Source organism: Orcinus orca, chromosome 15 (assembly GCF_937001465.1).
Source record: "Orcinus orca chromosome 15, mOrcOrc1.1, whole genome shotgun sequence".
In the NCBI taxonomy this organism is placed as follows: domain Eukaryota; kingdom Metazoa; phylum Chordata; class Mammalia; order Artiodactyla; family Delphinidae; genus Orcinus; species Orcinus orca.
Genome location: NC_064573.1, coordinates 23,131,093 through 23,152,639, shown reverse-complemented (window position 1 = coordinate 23,152,639; position 21,547 = coordinate 23,131,093). Strand labels below are relative to the sequence as shown.

The following is a 21,547-nucleotide window of genomic DNA, read 5'->3' as shown; positions in this document are numbered from 1 at the left end:
CACACTCCAAGAGATGCAGAACTAGTTCCATATCTCAAGCTGGTTAACAGCCAGCTCAGAGCCCAGATCTCCTGCCTCTCAGCCCTGTCTCTTGGGACATAACCTCTCAGCCCTGTCTCTTGGGACATAACCTATCACAAGTGGACAGCATCCCCGACCCCCCTCCCCGATGTACCTTGGACACTGAAGGACATTCAAGACCTCAAATTATGATTTTCCAGAGACATAATTTATATGTTGAGTCTGACTAGTGGGGTATATTTCTTAGGAGTAGGGTACGTAGTGAACTCACCTGCCAAACCGCCCTAGTGAACCAGAGCACAGTCCCCTCTTAACTGGAGCCCTGACTGCGATCCAGTTGGGTGCGCTAGGTTGGGCCTAAGGATGGGGAAAGCCGGAGAAATCTAAGGGTCTCGCACACTCCCGCCAACCCCCGAGTTTTACCATGATAACCATTGGGAGTGGGGCCCTACACCTCCCGCTGCAGGACGCCTATCAGCGCCCTGCGCTCAGAGGGGATACTTTCCAAGTAAGAGACCGGAAGCGGCTCTGTCTCCATGGGAACCGAAGACTCCAGGACTCGCGACTTCCTTGAATGGCTGAGTCTGCGCAGTTCTCACCTCACCATTGGTCACGCCCATAGGCTCCGTTCCTCGCTTCCTCTCAGGTTCTGATGGAAAGGTGCAGACGCTCAGGAAATCGATTATGGTACTACCATAACAGTCCTTTCCCATGAGAAACTCACGATGTAGTTGGAGAGACGATATAAAAGCAAACACTTTCATTAAATTGTTAAAAGCGCATCAATAATAAAGGAACGCAAATTTCAGAAAAATATGACCTAGTCTAAACGGATCAAGGAAGATTCCCTGCAGAGGTAATTATTGACTTAAATTTTGAAAGATGATTCGAATTATTCACAGAGGATAAAAAGATTTTGTGGGCCGAAGGATATTCTGGACAGAAGAACGTGTTGAACAGAAACTCAGAGGTATCAAAGAGCATGCTTGTACTGGTAGGGTGCGGTTGGAGGCACACAGAAGTGGCAACCTCCAGAAACAGCTGTTCGGGTGGGATTAACTGCTTGGCTAGAGAGGCTGGTTGCTGAGGTAGGCAGGAGCCAGGGCAACCGGTATGTCATACCAAGGAACCTGGGCTTTCCTTTGAAGATGATAGGGAGCCATGAAGGCACTTTTTTCAGGGGGAAAAAAAAAGTGAGTCCTGCCACAATCACCGTGCTCACCCATGACCATTGTGTATCAGACATTCCTGATCTGGTTCCCCTCCTGTCAGCTGAACTCCAATTCTGACCCTGTTTTCCGTTCTTTTCACTTAAAAATTTTTTTTATTTATTTTATTTAGTTTTGGCTGCATTGGGTCTTCGTTGCTGCCTGAGGGCTTTCTCCAGTTGCGGTGAGCAGGAGCTGCTCTTCCTTGCAGTGCTCAGGCTTCTCATTGCAGTGGCTTCTCTTGTTACGGAGCAGGGTCTCTAGGCGCACGGGCTTCAGTAGTTGTGGCGCAGGGGCTTAGTTGCTCTGCGGCATGTGGGATCTTCTTGGACAAGGGCTCGAACCCATGTCCCCTGCATTGGCAGGCAGATTCTTAACCACTGTGCCACCAGAGAAGTCCCTGACCCTGTTTTTCTAATCAATAACAAATCTGAGTGTGATGAGGATATTGTTGTCAATTCCAAATTTGTCATGAACATCTATGCGGCAGGCCAGATGAAAGGGCAGGACCTCCAGGAGCTGGTCAAGAACAGAACAGCACAGTAGATCATGGGCCAGATAATCCAGACATTTCATTTTGGATGATAAATAGCTTAGCAATAGAATGTACAGGGATAGCGGATCCTGTATTGCACTGCCCTGTGGGACATATTCCCCCAGCTGCAGGTAGTGTTGTTAGAAAATTCACCAAGAGGCTTTATTGAGGGTCTAAAACATGCACTGGGAAAAATGTTCATGGAAAACAATGCTAAAAGCAAAATGATTAAAGGCTGGGATATTTAGTTGTATAGAATGATTTACTGATTGGCTGATTAATTGATCTGAGCTGGGTTTTTGTTTTGTTTTTGTTTGTTTGTTTTTTAAATTCAAGGGGGAGGAGGTTAATTACATAGGAAACAGAGGGCAGAATCTGATGGGCAAAGTCCAGGACAATGAGGGGGACGTTGGTCCTTAAGGGGAGGTTGTTTGTTTTTTTGCTATTGAGCTGCATGAGCTGCTTGTAAATTTTGGAGATTAATCCTTTGTCAATTGCTTCATTTGCAAATATTTTCTCCCATTCTGAGGGTTGTCTTTTGGTCTTGTTTATGGTTTCCTTTGCTGTGCAAAAGCTTTTAAGTTTCACTAGGTCCCATTTGTTTATATTTGTTTTTATTTCCACTTCTCTAGGAGGTGGGTCAAAAAAGATCTTGTTGTGATTTATGCCATACAGTGTTCTGCCTATGTTTTCCTCTAAGAGTTTTATAGTGTCTGGTCTTACATTTAGGTCTTTAATCCATTTTGAGTTTATTTTTGTGTATGGTGTTAGGAAGTGTTCTAATATCATTCTTTTACATGTAGCTGTCCAGTTTTCCCAGCACCACTTATTGAAGAGGCTGTCTTTTCTCCATTGTATATTCTTGCCTCCTTTATCAAAAATAAGGTAACCATATGTGCGTGGGTTTATCTCTGGGCTTTCTATCCTGTTCCATTGATCTATATTTCTGTTTTTGTGCCAGTACTATACTGTCTTGATTACTGTAGCTTTGTAGTATAGCCTAAAGTCCAGAAGCCTGATTCCTCCAGCTCCGTTTTCCTTTCTCAAGGTTGCTTTGGCTATTCAGGGTCTTTTGTGTTTCCATACAAATTGTGAAATTTTTTGTTCTAGTTCTGTGAAAAATGCCATTGGTAGTTTGTTAGGGATTGCATTGAATCTGTAGATTGCTTTGGGTAGTATAGTCATTTCACAATGTTGATTCTTCCAATCCAGGAACATGGTATATCTCTCCATCTGTTTGTATCATCTTTGATTTCCTTCATCAGTGTCTTATAGTTTTCTGCATACAGGTCTTTTGTCTCCTTAGGTAGGTTTATTCCTAGGTATTTTATTCTTTTTGTTGCAATGATAAATGGGAGTGCTTCCTTCATTTCTCTTTAGGATCTTTCATCATTAGTGTATAGGAAAGCAAGAGATTTCTGTGCATTAATTTTGTATCCTGCTACTTCACCACATTCATTGATCAGCTCTAGTAGTTTTCTGGTGACATCTTTAGGATTCTCTATGTATAGTATCATGTCATCTGCAAACAGTGACAGCTTTACTTCTTTCCAATTTGGATTCCTTTTTCTTCTCTGATTGCTGTGGCTAAAACTTCCAAAACTATGTTGAATAATAGTGGTGAGAGTGGACAACCTTGTCTTGTTCCTGATCTTAGAGGAAATGGTTTCAGTTTTCACCATTGAGAATGATGTTGGCTGTGGGTTTGTCATATATGGCCTTTATCATGTTGAGGTAAGTTCCCTCTCTGCCTACTTTCTGGAGGAATTTTATCATAAATGTGTGTTGAATTTTGTGAAAAGCTTTTTTTGCATCTATTGAGATGATCATATGGTTTTTCTCCTTTTTTTTTTTTTTTTTTTTTGCGCTACGCGGGCCTCTCACTGTTGTGGTCTCTCCCGTTGCGGAGCACAGGCTCCGGACACACAGGCCCAGCGGCCATGGCTCACGGGCCCAGCCGCTCCACGGCATGTGGGATCTTCCCGGACCGGGGCACGAACCCGTGTCCCCTGCATCGGCAGGCGGACTCTCAACCACTGCGCCACCAGGGAAGCCCCGGTTTTTCTCCTTTAATTTGTTAATATGGTGTATCACATTGATTGATTTGTGTATATTGAAGAATCCTTGCATTCCTGGGATAAACCCCACTTGATCATGGTATATGACCCTTTTAATATGCTGTTGGATTCTGTTTGCTAGTATTTTGTTGAGGATTTTTACATATATGTTCATCAGTGATATTGGCCTGTAGTTTTCTTTCTTTGTGACATCTTTGGTTTTGGTATCAGGGTGATGGTGGCCTCGTGGGATGAGTTTGGGAGTGTTCCTCCCTCTGCTATATTTTGGAAGAGTTTGAGAAGGATAGGTGTTAGCTCTTCTCTAAATGTTTGATAGAATTCACCAGTGAAGCTATCTGTTCCTGGGCTTTTGTTTGTTGGAAGATTTTTAATCACCGTCTCAATTTCAGTGCTTGTGATTGGTTTGTTTATATTTTGTATTTCTTCCTGGTTCAGTCTCGGAAGGTTGTGCTTTTCTAAGAATTTGTCCATTTCTTCCAGGTTGTCCATTTTATTGGCATAGAGTTGCTTGTAGTAATCTCTCATGATCCTTTGTATTTCTGCAGTGTCAGTTGTTACTTCTCCTTTTTCATTTCTAATTCTATTGATTTGAGTCTTCTCCCTTTTTTTTGAGTCTGGCTAATAGTTTATCAATTTTGTTTATCTTCTCAAAGAACCAGCTTTTAGTTTTATTGATATTTGCTATCATTTCCTTCATTTCTTTTTCATTTATTTCTGATCTGATCTTTATGATTTCCTTCCTTCTGCTACCTTTGGGTTTCTTTTTTTTTTTCTTATTTCTCTAATTGGTTTAGGTGTAAAGTTAGGTTGTTTATTTGAGATGTTTCTTGCTTCTTGAGGTAAGATTGTATTGCTATAAAGTTCCCTCTTAGAGCTGATTTTGCTGCATCCCATAGGTGTTGGGTCGTCGTGTTTTCATTATCATTTGTTTCTAGGTATTTTTTGATTTCTTCAGTGATGTCTTGATTATTTAGTAGTGTATTGTTTAGCCTCCATGTGTTTGTATTTTTTACAGTTTTTTTCCTGTAATTGATGTCTAGTCTTATAGCATTGTGGTCAGAAAAGATACTTGATATGATTTCAGTTTTCTTAAATTTACCAAGGCTTGATTTGTGACCCTAGATATGATCTATCCTGGAGAATGTTCCATGAGCACTTGAGAAGAAAGTGTATTCTGTTGTTTTTGGATGGAATGTCCTGTAAATATCAAGTAAGTCCATCTTGTTTAATGTATCATTTAAAGTTTGTGTTTCCTTTTTTATTTTCATTTTGGATGATCCGTCAATTGGTGTAAGTGGGGTGTTAAAGTCCTCTACTATGATTGTGTTACTGTCGATTTCCCATTTTATGGCTGTTAACATTTGCCTTATGTATTGAGGTGCTCCTATGTTGGGTCCATAAATATTTACAATTGTTATATCTTCTTCTTGGATTGATACCTTGATCATTATGTAGTATTCTTCTTTGTCTCTTGTAATAGTCTTTATTTTAAAGTCTATTTTGTCTGATAATGAGAATTGCTACTCCAGCTTTCTTTTGATTTCAATTTGCATGGAATATCTTTATCCATCCCCTCACTTTCAGTCTGTATACAGCAGATATATGGGTCATGTTTTTGTATCCGTTCAGCCAGTCTATGTCTTTTGGTTGGGGCATTTAATCCATTTACATTCAAGGTAATTATCGATATGTATGTTCCTATTACCATTTTCTTAATTGTTTTGGGTTTGTTATTGTAGGTCTTTTCCTTCTCTTGTGTTTCCTGCCTAGATAAATTCCTTTAGCATTTGTTGTAAAGCTGGTTTGGTGGTGCTGAATTCTCTTAGCTTTAACTTGTCTGTAAAGGTTTTAATTTCCCTGTCGAATCTGACTTAGATCCTGGCTGGATAGAGTAATCTTGATTGTAGGTTTTTCCCTTTCATCACTTTAAATATGTCTTGCCACTCCCTTCTGGCTTGCAGAGTGGAGATAAATGAAATATAGAATAGAAAAATAATAGAGAAAATCAACAAAAATAAAAGTTAGTTCTGAGGAAAGATTAACAAAATTTAGGTAGAGAGTGTGTGTGTGAGAGAAAGAAAACACAAATAACTAAATCAGAAATGAAAGTGGGGACCTTACCTCTAATCTTGCAGAAATAAAAAGGGTTGTCAGAAAATACTATGAACAAATTTACACCAACAAATTAGATAATCTGTATGAACTAGACAAATATCTACAAACACAAAAATTACCAAAATATCTCAAGAAGAAATAGAAAATCTAAAAAGAACTATAATAATTAAAGAAATGGAATGAATAATTAAAAAATCTCCCAGGTAGTTGCCAGCCGCTGGGGAGGAAGGGAATGGTGAGTTATTGCTTCATGGATGCAGAGTCTCACTTTGGGAAGATGAAAAAGCTCTGGAGATGATGGTGGTAATTGTCACAGAATAATGTGAATGTATTTAATGCCACTGAACTCTATATTTAAAAATGGTTTAAATGGTAAATTTTATGTTATGCATATTTTACCACACAAAGAAAGTGTGAAAATTCTTTTTAAAAAGTTTCCCAACAAAGAAAAGTCCAGGACCACACGATTTCACTGGTAAATTTTACCAAACTTAAAAGAAGAATTAACACTAATTGTTCTCTAACTCTTCCAAAAAATAGAAGAGGCAACACTGTCTTAGTTATTTGTGCTGCTATAACAGAATACCATAGACTAGGTGACTTATAAACAATAGAAATTTATTTCTTACAGTTCTGGAGACTGAGAAGTCCAAGATCAAGGCACCAGGAGATTCTGTGTCTGGTGAAAGCCTGCTTCCTTGTTCATAGGTGACAGTCACCATGCCGTGTCTTTACATGGTGGAAGGAGCAATGGCACTCTCTGGAGCCTAAGAGCACTAATCCTGTTCGTGCGGGCACCACCTCTTGATCTAATCACCTCCCAAAGGCTTCATCTCCAAATATTGTTACATTGGGAATTAAGTTTCAAGATATGAACATTAGGAGGGACACATTCAGTCTATAGCAACTTCATAACTCATTTTAAGAGGCCAGCAGTCCTGATACCAAAGTATAACAGGAAAAGACATCACAAGGAAACTACATACCAATATCCCTTAAAAATATAGATGCAAAAAATCCTCAACAAAATACTAGCAAACTAAATTAAACAGCATATTAAAAGAATTATACACCATGATCTAGTGGGACTTACTCCAGAGATGCAAGGGTGGTTCAACAAAAGAAAACCAACCAATGTAATATGCCACATTAATAGAATGAAGAGGAAAAAATGGTCATCTCAATTGATGAAGAAAAACATTTGACAAAATCTAACACTTTTTAGGCTTCCCTGGTGGCGCAGTGGTTGAGAGTCCGCCTGCCGATGCAGGGAACACAGGTTCGTGCCCCGGTCCGGGAAGATCCCACATGCCGCGGAGCGGCTGGGCCCGTGAACCATGGCCGCTGAGCCTGTGCGTCCGGAGCCTGTGCTCCGCAACGGGAGAGGCCACAACAGTGAGAGGCCCGCGTAACGCAAAAAAAAAAAAAAAAAAAAAAAAAAAATCGAACACATTTTCATGGTAAAAACACCCAGAAAACTAGGAATAGAAGGAAACTTCCTCAACATGATAAAGGGCATAGCTTTGAAAAAAATCCACAGCTAGTATCATAGTAAATGGTGAAAGACTGAAAACTTTTCACCTAAGATCAAGAAGAAGACAAGAAATGGCCACTCTCACCACTGTTTTCAACATTCTACTGGAATTTCAGAGTTATTAGGCAAGAAAAAAAAATCCAGATTAGAAAGGAAGAAGTAAAACCATCTCTATTCTTTGATGATACAATGTTATATATATAAAATACCAAAGAATTCACAAAAAATAAACTATGAGATATAATAAACAAATTAAGCAAAGTTGCAAGGTACAAGGTACAGGATCCACTTTTTAACCTGATAAAGTGCATCCATAAAAAAAAATCTATAGCTAACACCACACTTAAATAGTGAAAGACTGAATGCTTTTTCCTTAAGAACGGGAACAACGCAAGGATGTCTGCTGTTGGGAAACGCAGTCACGTGCAGCTTCTTGCCCCTTGCACAGTTGTATAAGAGAGGCCTTTGACCTGGAACATTTCCTAGCAAAGAGATAAAGAGCCCTCACAGCCCAAGCTAGGCATATCTCTTTGCTTGGGAATATCTTTCCCTGTTCCTGGCTTAATGCGTACATCTTTGTTCTGCTTATGGGTGTGTGTCCTATAGCACCTGGCCAACCCCATTGCTATATCTGTTCTTGGAGGGGAGGTAATGGATTCCAGCACAAGAGGGGTGCATGCAGACCATTTCCTTGTGTCAGCTGCTGGGCAAGCCCTGCTGGCTATGAGGGACAGACACTTACTATTGAAGCTGATCTTGCTCTGTCTCTTCTCTACGTGAGGAAAGCATTGTTCCATCCGGCGCCTATGAGAGTCATGTCTTTCTCTGCTATCCTGACATTTGCAAACCATGAAGGGTTGACACCCTGGGATTTTTGCTGCTAGCCAACAGGTGTCACTTGCTCAACATCTGCTCTTACCATTCCTGTTACACATCATACTTACAGCCTAGTCAGTAAAATGAGAAAATAAAAAGAAGTAAAAGGCATACAGATTGGAAAGAAAGAAATAAAACTTCCCTTATTCTCAAACAACATGATTTTCTATGTAGAAAATCCAAAAATAACTTTAAAAAAAGGCTTCCATAACTTATAAGTAGTTTAGTAACACTACAAGATAAAGGGTCAACAGACAAAATTAATCGTGTGACCATATGAACATCATACCAACTTGAAAGCAAAAAAATTTAAATAATACCATTTAAATAACTCCAAAATAATGAAACACGTAGTATAAATCTAACAAAATATGTGCTGTATCTGTATGCTGAAATCTACAAAGTGCTAATGAGAAAAATAAAAGAAGATGTAATTAAATGGAGAAACATGTCAGATACGTGGGTTAGATAATTCAATATATTTAATATGTCAGTCATTCCCAAGTTGAGCAACACATTTAACACAATTCCAGTCAAAGTATCAGCAGAATTTTTGGTGTATATATACACAAATTTATTTAAAAATTTTATGGAAACAAAGGAACTAGAATAGCCAAAACAATTTTTTAAATTTATTTATTTTTGGTTGCATTGGGTCTTCGTTGCTGCGTGGTGTGCGGGCTTCTCACTGCGGTGGCCTCCCTCGCTGCAGAGCACGGGCTCTAGGTGCTCAGGCTTAAGTAGTTGTAGCACGTGGGCTCAGTAGCTGTGGTGCTTGGGCCCAGCAGCTCTGCTGCATGTGGGATCCTCCCGGACCAGGGCTTAAACCAGTGTCCCCTGCATTGGCAGGTGGACTCTCAACCACTGCGCCACCAGGGAAACCCCAAAACAATTTTTAAAAGAAGAAATTTGGTGGGTTCACACGACTTCATTTTAAGACATGACACTATAGTAATTCAGACAGGATGGCATTAGTGAAGGGATAGACATATACATCAATGCAACAGAATAGAAAGTCCAGAAATAGACTCACTCAAATACAGCCAATTGATTGTTTGCAAAGATGCAAAGGCAATTCAATGGAGAAAAGATAGTATTTTTCAACAAATGATGTTGGAACAGTTGGACATCCACATGCAAAAAAAGAAGAACCTCAGCCCAAACCTCACATCTTATGCAAAAAGTTACTGAAAATGTACCATACAACTAAATGTAAAACATGAAACTATAAAACATCTAGAGGGAAACATAGGAGAAAATCTTTATGACCTGGAGTTATGCAAAGAGTACTTAGACATGACATCAAATTAAGATCCATTACATAAAAATGTAGAGAAACTGAACTTCATCAAAACTCAAAACTTTTGCTCTGTGAATGACATTGTTCAGAGGATGAAAACACAAGAAGGGCTGGGAGAATATATTTTAAAAACACATATCCAACAAAAGACACCTATCTAAAATATATAGGGAACTTTCAAAACTCAAAAGTAAGAAAAGCTAAACAACCCAATCTTAAAACACAGGCAATAGATTTGAACAAACATTTCACCAAAGTTGAATTTCTCTGTGACATCTCCTCAGGTGTCAGTGTTTCACCTGTATTTTAAAATGACTGTTTTAAAATTAAAAAATTTTTTTCCTCGTTTGGTACCTACTGCTGCTGTTGTCACAAGATTTGGTATCCATGGTGAGTACTATGAATGGTGACTGTATCCTTTCACCCACAGTGCCAACAAATTTCAAAAAATAGCCATTATATATTTAAAAGGGAGATTATGGTTTAGGTAAGGTTGGATCAGAGCTGGGATTATGGTTAGGTTTGGGTAAAAGTCATAATAAGTGAGAGAAGAGGAAACCATGAGCAGAGGGTGTTTACAGAGAATGCTGGAAATGGTCCACATTTACGCATTTTATCCTAGGAGTAAGCACGTGGACCTACGTTTGTTTCTGACAGGTGGAGTAATGAGAGTTTTCATTTTATTCTTTATACTCTTCTGTGTTTTTCAAATTTTCAATTAAAAACATGTGCTCCTCTTATAGTAGAAAAAGCGAGTGCTAAAAAGGAAGATAGTGAAGTTTAATTTCATAAACTTTTAGAGCATGTTGACTGCCCATCTGTGGCCAAGATTCCCTAAGTTTGCATTATGTTTTGCTGATGCCCTCAAAAGAACGGTGTGCCCTGACATCTAGTGACCATGTGGCAAGGGAGCCTTCCAACCAGCATTCCGGTAAAGCCAAAGTCTGTTTTATCAAGTTTGAAGAAGACAACAAATATACTGTGTTCTAGGTAAAGCTTTGATTTGGTTGAAGCCTTAGTGATACCAAACACAGATAAAGTATTCTGTTTTGTGATAATATCTCATCTTTTTTGCATCATCTGGGAATACAGTTTTCCACTCAAAGCTTAACTCTACATTACTACATAAACATTAAATGAACATTCTCACTCAATTCTTAAACTGAATATATTGGACACAACAACCTATCCTCTGGAGTTCAGGGTCTTTTGAAATGATACATAGCTCCATCATCAGGAAGAACCCAGGCTTAGTTGTAGCTAATCAGTAAATCCAGGGCATGGCTGTAGCAGTTTCTTACAGTTACGCCCTGTGTTGGTTTGCTAGAATTGCCATAACAAAGTGCCAGGCTGGGCGGCTTAAACAACAGAGATCTGTTGTCTCGCAGTTCTGGAGGCTGGAAGTCTAAAATCAAAGTGTTGGCAGGTTTGCTTCCTTCTGAGGTCTGTGAGGAAAGGATTCCTTCCATGCTTCTCTCCTTGGCTTGTGGCTGGCCATCTTCTACCTGTGTCTCTTCACTTCATCTTCCCTTTCAAGGGATCTGTGTCCAAATCTCCCCCTTTTAATAAAGAAATCAGTCATATTGGATTAGTGCCCACTTAATGACCTCAGTTAACTTGGTTACCTCTGAAAGACCCTATCTCCAAGTAGGTCACATTCTGAGGTAGTGGGGTTAGGACTTCAACATATGAATTTGAGGGGTGGGGTACACAATTCAACCCATGATACCTCCCAATGTTACATTTCAGAAGGAGACCAGTTAGCCTCAGGTTGGTACCTGCAAATCCTCAGCTCCTTGGTTCTTCCCCTCTTCCTTTTCTTCTCCCTCAATAGTGTTTAACCCTGAAGCACATTAAAATTATCTGAGGAATTTTTTAAAAATTCTAATCATGAACCATACCCATAGATCAGTTGAATCAGAATTGCTGGAGGAAATTTGCAAGGAAACCTAACCCAAATGAAGGGGTTCAGGAAGGCTTCGGATAGAAGCGGATTTATCTGCTGAATTTTGAAAAATGAATGGAAATGCTTGAGGTAGAAAATAAAGAGGGACATAGCCAAGAACATCGTGAGCAAAGACAAAGGGGGTCAAATAACACGGATGGGCTGGCAGGGTCTGCGGGTGTCTTGGCAGGGCGCATACACAGGGGCACGGGTGTATCCCTACAAACAAGAGGTACTGGGAGATGAAGCTGAGGAGGCAGGCAGGGCCCAAGGGTGGACTTGTGCATCAATTTCAGCATTTCAGAAAGGGAGCCTTGAGAGCCACCATGATCACTGCGCTCACTCCTGACCATCCCGTCCTTGCCTCCTCTATTTGGCTGCCCTCCTGTCAGCTGAATCACAGCTCTGATTCGACTTTTGTAAACAATAACAAGTGTGAGTCAAAAGATATGAAGAAGAATGCTGTTGTCACATCCAAAGGTGCCATGGATGGCAGTGAGTCAGGGTAGAGTGGAAGGGGCAGGACAACAGCTGGGCAAGACTCATGGAGCATAATGGATGATGGGGAGATCTGGACCCAGACAAACAATGGGGTGGATAGTGCAGAAATGCATTGTGTGGAGGGGAGAAGGAAGGTGAACAGCTGGGTCCAGGCATTGAGGTTAAAGACATGATAAGGACCCATGCTGGGTACAAGGGAAAAGGCAGAGGGGAAAGTCTGGGCTAGTGAAGGTCCTGGGAGCAGCTTCATTGGGATGTGGTGAAGGGGAGTAGAGCCACCCCACTGATGAATGCACAACTGCTAAGCTCTGGAGGGCCGAGCTTTGCTGCTCCAGGCACTGGCGTGGCGCAGGCACACGTGGGCTGGCGTGATTGTGCTGCTTGCTGTGAGTGCGGCCAGGAGCCCTCATCTGCAGTTCAGACTCCTGAGTGACCTCTCTCTCTCTCCTGAGTGAGAGATTCCTGGTGTAATTTGACCATTTTCTAGATTATCCAGGAAGTTTATCTGGAGGTTTGGGGGATATAGTAAATCCTAAGAGTGCTCTGATGATTTCTGATAAATCTTTGAGGCAAAGATTGAAAACTTTGCAATTTATTATAAGCACCTTTGAAATGCATGAGTTATTATTAATTTAGATTTAAATAAGGCTTACACAAGATTTGTAAATGTACCTGTTATACAGAAGGTACTTCAGTATGTTTGGTTGCATCCACGCAGACAGAAGTTTTCCAAAACATGGCAATTACCTCATCATACAGACTTGGACATCAAAATGACAGTTAATAAAATGAAATTCTAACTGAGTTTTCCTTTTCATTGCTACGTTTTTCTTAAGGAGAAGAACTTTCAGAAGGTAAGCAAGAAAAACACCTTAGTTCCAGGAAATTAGAACATATTCAGCAAAATGAACACACTGATATAAATGATACCCAAACAGTCTTTTCTGGCTTTCCTGTGCCCTGTTATTAGAGATCTGATCGGCAGCCATTTCCACAATTGATTGATTCTGGAAAATGTGGCAAGATTTACTCTTCTCTATCTCAAGAATCGGACAACTGCCCACTTTGTAAATATCAATATAATAATATCCTTTAAGTGCTTTGGGGAAAGTGTCTATCAAATAAAAGATACAGTTATGTAACATTACAGTACCCAATTTCAAATATTTATATATAAATATTGATGCCTGTTCTAAGAAATATTTTACCAAATTCACAAAGTATGTCAATATATGAATGCCGTAATCTAACTATGTCCTGACTGCCTTCCGCTTGCCCCTCAGTAACCACTCTCCATGGCCTTCCATCCAGCCCTGGACCCAGGGGGCCTGACCTATACAGACTACTTCAAGAGTTTCCTTTGCTTTCTGACTTCAGGATGGATGTAGCCAATGGGGCTGGGAAGATCCACAGGTGGGAGGACAGTAGAGGCAGGTACTTATTCTCCCAGCTTCCTTCCTGCCACGTTCCTGACAGGTGTGCTCTGAACCTAACCAGAGGCCACAGCTCCTGCCTGGTGGCACCTCCATAGAACTGTCTCCCCAGGCTCATGTGACCGTTAGTATTCGTGCTTAGAGATAATAACTGGTCCTTGAGTTTGTGAACGCCAGGGAACCTCGCCGTCACTTGTTACCTTCTGTAATCTCTTTTGCGGTACGCGGGCCTCTCACTGTTGTGGCCCCTCCCGTTGCGGAGCACAGGCTCCGGACGTGCAGGCTCAACGGCCATGGCTCACGGGCCCAGCCCCTCCGCAGCATGTGGGATCCTCCCGGACCGGGGCACAAACCCGTGTCTCCTGCATCGGCAGGCGGACTCTCAACCACTGCGCCACCAGGGAAGCCCTGTGGGTAGCTTTTTAATTAAATTCTTCTCCAATTACCCCGTTTGCGTTTTCAGTCTGATTCTTGCCAAGGTATTGAATGATACAATGTGGTTATTCTCCTCCTCTGTGTGAACTAAGCATATGCCCAAAAAAGTGCTAAAACACAACCTCTAATTGTGAAAAACTGGAGAAATTGTGTACTACAAATGTGCTCTATTAATATTTCTCTCTTCTTCCTTTTAAGTACTGATAGAAACCAATGCTCCAATTTCCAGGCAGCTCTGAGTCTCTCTTGAGGTCAGGTCACCCACAGCCTACCAGGATTCAAGGGATTATGCATACATTGCTAGTGTTTGCATTGGACATTTTATACCCCTGTATGCAGCAACCATTCTCTAGAATATGTGAATGAGAAAGAGGATGGATTTTCTTATTATTGAAAAATTATTAAGTAATATCTTTCATTTGTGTCCTTGTCCCTTCCTCTAAATAGGCAGCTGATCCTCTCATCTTATCCTACTATTACATATACACATTCTGTCACATTAAAATGCTAGAATCTAGGGATTTCCCTGGCGGTCCAGTGGTTAATACTGCACTTCCACTGCAAGGGGCGCAGGTTCGATCCCTGGTCTGGGAACCAAGATCCCACATGCTGCAGCTGAAAAAAAAATAATAATTAAAAAAATTTTTTAAATGCTAGACTCTAGAAGCCAGAGATATAAAAGATTAGCTTCCTAGTCTCAGTTGGAGACTGCCAACCTTGCTATGGACTGAATTGTGTCCCCTGAAAATTCATATATTGAAGCCCTAACCCAACATTGTGACTATTTGGAGATATGACTTTTAGGAGTCAATTAAGGTTAAATGAAATCATGAGGCTGGGGAGCTTAATTTGATAGGATTGGTGGCCTTTATAAGAAGAGGACGAGATGTCTCTCTCTCTCTCTCTCTCTTCCTCTCTCCCCATCCCCGCCCTACCCCAACCCAACCACTCCTGCCACTGGAGGACACAGAGAGAAGGTGGTTGTCTACAAGCCAGGAAGTGGGTTCTCATCAGGAAGCGAATCAGCTGGCGCCTTGATCTTGGACTTCCCAGCCTCCGGAACTGTGAGAAGTAAATGTCTGTTGTTTAAGACACCGAGACTATAAATTTTGTTAAAGAAGCTCAAGCTAAGACCGTGCGTCCTTTATTTATGTGTATTGAAAATGCAGGGACAAAAATCCTATCACAGCAGTAACAGTGGCTATAACCACTGCTAGCCTACTTGACATATTTGCTTCCAGTCCAAACCCCACCCTCACCCCGTTTAAAGAAAGCCCATACTGGTTTACTTTTTCATTAAAATGACAGATGCTTACATATAAAGATTTAAAGAGTACATCAAAAGGCAAAAGTGAAAATTAAAATGTTACACAAAGGGCAAAATCTCGAACCACTACTCTGGGTGCTGGGTGGGGTCTTCGCGGCTGGCCCCTCCCAGCATGGACCCTCTGCCCTGTGAATGAGCTGGAGGAAGGGCCATTGGGGCCCTAGTAGTCTCAGCCTGCCAAGCCTGGGGTGGAGCCTCTTCGTAGGGAGGGGCTGCGTAGAGGAAGGGGATCCCCCAACTTTTTGGTCGCTCTCACCAGAAATTCAGCCTTTTCAACTCAGAGCTGGAGGGAATGAGCAATACTGGTGGCTTGTCCTGCTGGTGAGATACTGCGTTCCCTGATAGAAACCCGAGGGGAGAGCGATCCCCACTGTCTTCTTGGCCACAACTGCCTGGAGTAGAGCTTCCATCAAGCTGAGCTGGAGCTGGAAAGACAGGAAGGAGGTGGTGGCTCAAGGCCCACAGACTTTCACTGGTCTTAACTAAGTATTAGAAGGCTTTATGAATAAATATTTCTTAATTTTCTGTATGCCCTTCAGACAACTTCCAGACATTTTAAATGGCTTTTTTTCCCTTCACAGTCTACACTAGTTATGTTTGTTCTGCTGGGGAGCAGGTCCTAGGGGCTCCCCACATTGCCATCCCAGGAGTGAAACCCTCACGTATTTTATAATTTCACCTGAGACTCCTTTTTTCACCCATGTGTTGCTGAGAAGTTTGTTGTTTAATTTCGAAATATTTGGGGAGTTTCCAGCTATCTTTTTACTATGGATTTCCAATTTAATTCCATTGTTGTCTGAAAACATACTATGTATTATTTCTATTCTTTTAAATTAGTTAAGGTATATCTTATGGCCCAGAATGTGGTCTCTCTTGGTGAATGGTCCATTCAAGCTTGAAAATGATGTTTATTCTGCTGTTTGATGGAGTATTCTATAAATGCTAATTAGATCAAATTGATAGTGTTGTTCAGTTAAACCATATCCTTAATGTTTTCTGCCTGCTTGATCTATTGGTTATTTGACAGAGGGTTTTGGAGTCTCCAACTGTGAGAGTGGATTTGTCTATTTTACCTTTCGTTTCTATCAGTTTTTGCCTCATGTATTTTGATGCTGTTGTTAGGTGCATACGTGTTTAGGATTGTATGTCTTTTTGGAGAATGACCCCTCTATTATTATGTAGTGCCTCTGTTTATCTCTGATAATTTTTCTTGGTCTGAAGTCTACTTTGTCCAAAATTAATATAGCTATTTCAGTTTTCTTTTGATTAGTGTTATCATGGTATATCTTTACCTCTCTCTTTACTTTTAATCTATTAGATTCTTTATATATAAAGTGGGTTTCTTATAGACAACATATAGTTGGGTCCTCTGTGTGTGTGTTTTTTTTTCTAAATCCAGTCTGACAATCTCTATCTTTTAATTGGTGTAATTAGACCCATTCACATTTAAAGTGATTATTGGTATATTTGGATTAATACTAACAATGTTTGTAACTATTTTCTATTTGTCACCAGAGGCTTATTTTCCTAACTTCTCTGGTTTTAGTTGAGCATTCTCTATTAGCAAACAATTATTCTTCTTTTAAAAAATTTTGGGGAATTCCCTGGTGGTCCAATGGTTAGGACTTGGTGCTTTCGCTGCCATGGTGCAGATTCAATCCCTGGTTGGGGAACTAAGATCCCGCAAGCTGAGCAGTATGGCCAAATACAAGTGGTTTCCCTAGATTTTGCAATATACAATAATATTTCTGAAGTACATATATATCACAATATGGCAAAATATTAACATTTGAAGAATTTAAGTGAAGGATATATGAGTGTTTGTTGCTCAACTGTTTCGATTTTTATGTATGTTTGAAATTTTTCAAAATAAAAAGTTAAGTGCAGTTATCTGAGGCACCCTGATATTTTCCCTTCTTGTAGCCGATTTGCTTTTTACCTTAATGCTTAAAGAACTCTTTATCTTTAAAGTTGAATAACTTAACTTGAATATTTCTAGCTGTAGAGTATCTCTTAGTAAATTTTCCTGGAATGCAATCTAGAGGCTCAATGTTTTCCCCCCCTAGGTAATCACCTTTATTACATCTTTTGGATTCTTCTGGCCCATTTTTGGTGAACTTTACATTTCGGACACCAGTTATCCTCATGTTGGATCATTTCTATCTTCTGTTTCTGTGGGCTTCTTTGTATGTACTTTACTTTCTTTTCTTTTTCAACTGCATGTACTGTAATCATCTTAAACTTCTCTTTTAACTTAATTTTCAATGGTGTCTTTTCTATTTCTTGCTCTTTGTACTTCAATATACTAGTTCCGTAATGGTGTTGTTTGGACCCTCAATTTATATTTTTAAGTCTAATGCTTTCCTTACATCTTTTTCTTTTGTTTCTGTTTATTCTCTTTTCTATGAGGTCTTAGTTTTAATTAATTAATATATATACAATTCATATGGATATAAAATTTCTTCCATTCCTTTAAATATGTATTCCTGTAGGTCATTTTCTTTATTTTCTTTGCATGGTTTCTTCCTTCCTTGCCTTCCTTTCTCCCTTTTTTCTTTCATTGTTAGACACCCTAAACCAATGTTCTGCTTTTCACAATTTCAAGTAATAGTCCATTGCTTTGAGGAATAGCTCAAACTTTGGATCATTTTCCAATGGGAAACTAGACTCAGTTAGAGAGAGAGCCATGGCCGAGAAGAGGGAAAAAAGAAAGACTATCCCTCAGGTGGTAATCTTCAGATTTCCTTCAATTCTCAGATATGTAGGTTCTCCAGTATGATTTCTGGGGTGGTGGTGTCATTAGAAGCCAGGCCATGCTCTGCTTCTTCTCTCTGCTCCAGAATCTTGTTTCCCTCCTTGACATCAGTTTTAAATGTTTATTACCTTACATTATCTCTCTTTCTTTGTCTACAGTTATTAGTGGTTCTTTGGAAAGGGGTTTTCTTTTTTTAAAAAAAAAACTTATTTGAGGTACATTTGTTAATAAGTAAGGAAAGGAAAATCCATGGGACAATCTTAGTTCTCTTTTCTAACTTAAAAGTCTATTATCCTTACCTAGTCATATTTATATTTAAAAAGCAAGTTACAGAAAGAAAGAAACTTTTTTTGAAGAAAAAAATGTCTGATGCTTTGAGCCGGATGTGATCTCAGAAGTGGTTCATTTCTCAAGTTCACAGAGCCAGTTAATGACTGAGCTGGGACTATGAAAAGGTCTCCTGATGGTTTTGTTTTGCATCTTCCTCTGTCTTACTATTGGGTGGAATTTTTAGATGAGAGAGAGAGGGAAGTTTTCTTGCTGGGGACTTTCCTTTCCTGCCTCTAATCACATTACATGCCTCTGGGCCTTTGTTAAGAGCAGCCTTCTGGCACAGAAATTGCGGCTTGACTATAAAACTAAAAAATTATACATAAGATAAAGACTCAATAAAGTTAAGAAAGACCACTGGGGGAAAGGGTAAGCTTTTTTTCTGTTTCCTCTCCTCTCTGGTTTAAAAAAACTCCCCTATAAATCATTTTAGGGCATGAAACATTGTAAAAGTGACAAGTTTTGATTTTCTGGGATGACCTCAGCTGCTATGACAGCTAATGAGAATTGAGAAATAGTCCCTGTGGGATCTGTATTACAAGTACATGCTTTGGATTTTAATTTTTTCATCTAGAAAATGGCTTTTAAAAACAAGGCAACAGGGAATTCCCTGGTGGTCCAGAGGTTTGGACTTGGTGCTTTCGTTGCCGTGGCCTGGATTCAATCCTTGGTTGGGGAACTAGGATCCTGCAAGCCATGCAGGGCAGAAATAAATAAATAAATAAATAAATAAATAAAACAAGCTAAAGGAGAGTATTTTAATAGGTAAATGTAAAAACATAATCTGTCTGGATGTTATAACTCCTTAAAAGGTCAGACTTATCCTGTGTGATCAGTGAGGCATCTCAGAAAGGAAGACCCATCAATGCTAGAGAGCTATGAACCTGTCCCAAAACTTATTGGACCCACTGGTCACTAGTCATCGGTCAAAACCAGAGGAATAAATATTTCCCAAGTTGCCTAGAAATGCAGAGGCCTGTTGCTTAACGAGATCTTTGATCTCTAGTCTACAGTGACAGTTTAGGGACATCCAGAGGTTAAGCTCGACATTTAGCTGCAAGAGAAAGACAAAGAGAAGTACAAAAAGTATGAATAAAGTCTTTTCTGTCAAAGTCAATTGGGTATCAAAAACTTCAAATTTATAGGTAATCTAAAATTGCTCATGTTGTGATATGTCATGAGGGAATTAAACGATGATGGAAGTCTATAGGTTCAGAAACACAAAACACGGGAGCAAATGACCCCTTTCTCCTGGGGAGGCAGCAGAGCATCATGGTAAAGAGGACAGTTCTGAGGTCAGGGATCCACTTTGCCATTTATTGACTTGGGCTTATAATTAAGTTACTTAATTATAAGCCTCAGTTTCCTCATCTGTAAAGTGCAGATCATAATTTAAGTATTCATAAATTTATTACAAAGGTTAAACAGGATAATTTATGTAAAATGCCTGAATTAGAATAAGTACCCAATAAATGTTAATTGATGTTATTGTTATTACTATTTTTCTCTGAAGACTAGGGTTCACATTACTTTTCCTCATATTTCTTGCAAGGAACAGTCCAGCAATTTCTTACATCTTGCTCTTTTCATTTTTTTCCCTCTCGTCATATGACTGTCCAGAGGTACTTCAACAGGAAAGGGAAGATAGGTGCAGGTCAGGACATTGCTATCCTGGAAGAAATAAATTATTGAGATTCCAAACACAAATAACTTTCTCTCAACCAACCATCTCAGCTTGAAAAAGAATGAAAAATAAATCTTCTTGACATAATGAAAGAAATGGAGATGAGAATGGATGAATATATAAAGGATTTAGAACTTGACAATATCAGTATCATAAGTAAAATCCTTCTCAGAACACTATGGAAGTGAATAGTGAATTGTAGCAATGGTTCTGGAATTTTTCCAAGGAATTATATCAGCAATACAATCACTCCAATGCAGAATAGCTCTCTTTCCTACTTGTAATTTGTGGATGACAATGGAACATAGCTTCTCTGTGGAAAGAGATGGGATACCAATAAATTTTAATTCCCCATAACATAATTTCTGTGAGGCAAGTTGTCTCCTTCACCTTGAATGAGTCATAACCCTGAAGAAGACAGGTTTTTGTTTTGTTTTTACTTCTCCCTGTCCCCTTTGTCTCATAAAAGCAGCTAGATTTTCCTGAGAAACTACCTGTGTCCTACTCTCAGACTTTGTGTTTTGGGTAGGGCTGTCCTGGCTTCCAGCTCCAGGCTACCTAGCGAATCAGACCATTTCACCCCTCCAAATTAGACTGATTGATTCAGAGTGGGCAGATGATCCAAGTCAGGCTGTTGAGATTCCATCCTGGGGTTTTTGCTAGATCTCTTAGGAAAGCAAGAACCGCTAACCATTGAGGTATAAGTCTGGCGGTACCAGAGGTCACCATAGGGAAAAGGCCGCCTGAGAATGGAACCAACAGGGAGGAACGCATAACTGAGAGATGGGGATGGCTTCCTAATAGTATTCTTGAGTACCTGGGTTCAGCTGTAACTGAACACGCACACACACACACACACACACACACACACACACACTTTACAGTTTTATACGCCATATAAAGTCTTTTTCCTTGCTTAAGTCAGTTTGGATAGAGTTTCTGTCATTGCAGCTGAAGAAGTCCTGCCAAGTAAACCAGTCCCAGAAGGAAATAAGAAGTAGGCAGTGATCCAACTGCTCATTTCTGTATTTTTTCCACATTTCCCCCCTCTCGTCTTGTATTCAGTGCCTTTAGGCTCTCTTCTTCTTGTTTATTTTCTCATGGGAAGTAATCTGGTAATGTTTGTCCTTGATGCTGCAGGGTGAATTTCTGTTATTATGTTATTTTTCATAGAATGTTGACATTTTAAGCCTTACATTTAGTCCTACAATGAAAGGCTTCGTTTCTGCTAAAAGAATTTAGCTCTAAATAAGTAGGCCTGTTGCAATTAAAAGAGATTTAAGAAATGTATCAACCAAATAACAATGTGTAAATATTGCTTGGATTCTAATTCAAACAAATCAACACTTACAGAGTGTCTGAATTCACTGATTTGAGGTACGGCTTAGACACTGGAATTTGTAAAAGCTGCCCTGGTGATTCTAATGTGTAGCCAACTTGGAGACCCACTTTAAGCTCGCGATTTGATCC

At 39.8% G+C, this 21,547-nt stretch overlaps 1 protein-coding gene across 2 annotated transcripts in view; it reads left to right on the top strand.

Moving 5' to 3' along the window:
* Positions 1 to 640: 640 nt before the first annotated feature.
* The window catches only part of SKA1 (spindle and kinetochore associated complex subunit 1), a 36,451-nt gene continuing 15,544 nt past the window's right edge, over positions 641 to 21,547 (top strand). The window contains exons 1-2 of one of the 2 annotated variants that reach the window (XM_049697898.1): positions 641 to 877; positions 4,965 to 5,052. The gene's annotated coding sequence lies outside the window, so the exon portion shown is untranslated. Of the gene's footprint in view, positions 878 to 4,964; positions 5,053 to 14,964; positions 15,053 to 21,547 lie in introns of those variants that run through there. The other variant, XM_049697899.1, reaches the window with a different exon arrangement.